Source organism: Egretta garzetta, unplaced genomic scaffold (assembly GCF_000687185.1).
Source record: "Egretta garzetta isolate BGI_Z169 unplaced genomic scaffold, ASM68718v1 scaffold54, whole genome shotgun sequence".
NCBI classification, from domain to species: domain Eukaryota; kingdom Metazoa; phylum Chordata; class Aves; order Pelecaniformes; family Ardeidae; genus Egretta; species Egretta garzetta.
The window spans coordinates 1,633,388-1,634,690 of NW_009259313.1; the positions used below are offsets into that span (position 1 = coordinate 1,633,388).

At 42.2% G+C, this 1,303-nt stretch overlaps 1 protein-coding gene across 5 annotated transcripts in view; it reads left to right on the forward strand.

Annotated features, from left to right (window-relative positions):
• The first annotated feature begins 96 nt into the window (after nucleotides 1–96).
• Nucleotides 97–1,303, forward strand: part of STRN (striatin) — a 72,872-nt gene continuing 71,665 nt past the window's right edge. For all 5 annotated transcript variants that reach the window (XM_035892001.1, XM_035892002.1, XM_009636443.2 and 2 more), the window contains exon 1: nucleotides 97–193. The gene's annotated coding sequence lies outside the window, so the exon portion shown is untranslated. The remainder of the gene's footprint in view (nucleotides 194–1,303) is intronic.

A 1,303-nucleotide genomic window follows, 5' to 3' on the forward strand; every position in this document is an offset into this window, starting at 1 on the left:
AGCCCCCTCGGTGTTACGGGGCACGCTGTGTAGTGTTCTCAGTTGGAAGGCGGTGGGGGTTGATAACGCTCATTAAAGCCTTGAAGGACCGATAGTGATCTTGTGGTTGAAGAACTTGTGAGCTGCTGGCCTGGAGCCATCGCTGCCAGATGCCTCGGCGATGGGCACGTTACATTAACTCTAGTAACAGCCGGTAATGTGCAGCCTTCCTTGTTGTTCCTCTTCGGCTTTGTTTACAAGAAAAGCTGCGTTGTAAACCTTAACGCTGTCCACGTTACCAGCAGCCCACTCCTTGGTTCTCAGTTGGCCATGTTTGAGGCTGAAAAGTGCCTGCTCTGGCTTCCTTTTTAGGTCTCCCTTCTTTGTCCCTTGCTTCCTGTCCAGCTCTCTTCTTTCGATGTCTTTCCTTGAAAGTACCATCTTTGTCAAGAGAGTCTTGAACCTGTTTAGCAATGTGAACCGCTTCTCTGTTTTTGTGGGGCTTTTTTTTTTTTTTGTTTTTTGGGGTTTTTTTTTTTTTTTTTTTAATTAGTAGGGAAGTCATCTTTTTAATTGTACTTTCTATGGTAACACCAAACAACCGCTCTGACATTGTTCGCTGAGGCTTCCCTTGTAGAAATTTAAAGGAAGTGGTCTTGAGGACAAAAGAGTAATTTTTATTTTAACTTCAATGGTTCACTGAAAAACTCATTAGTAACAGAATCATGTTTTTATGCACTGCATCCAGTAAATACTACGTGGAAAGTAGCTAGCTTAGCTATGTGTAGAAGAACATCATGTGTCACGTATCCAGTGGAGTCTCATAAATATTTTGACATTTTTGCATAGCTGATATACATCTCAAAAACTGCTTTGGAGAAAAAAATTTTTTTACAGGACTTAAGAAATTCTGCCAGTGCGTTAACAGTAATAACACTTTGCACATTTATAGTGCCCTTCAACAGAGGTGAGCGTGCCATTCCTCTTCCCCCCCTCCCCCACATATCCCTCAAAAGCTTGGTAAGTGTTATGGATGAGACAGGAGGAAAGAAGTAGAGTATTTAAACTATTTGCCAAAGCCATGTATTAGCAGCAGAACTGGGAATATAACCCGATTACAAGTTGTTTGCTTGAACGCCTTTGGCTCTTGCCAAAACATCTCAATAAAGTTATAATTAACTGTGGCTGGCATTGCCACGAGCTGTAACAGCATTTATCTGCTGCGGAGTCATGTTCAGAAAGGTGCAAAATTCTTGGCTGTCTCTATAGACATCAGGCGTTGCGTCTGCTGTGACCATTTGTAGTTGAACATTCTTTGATCCGT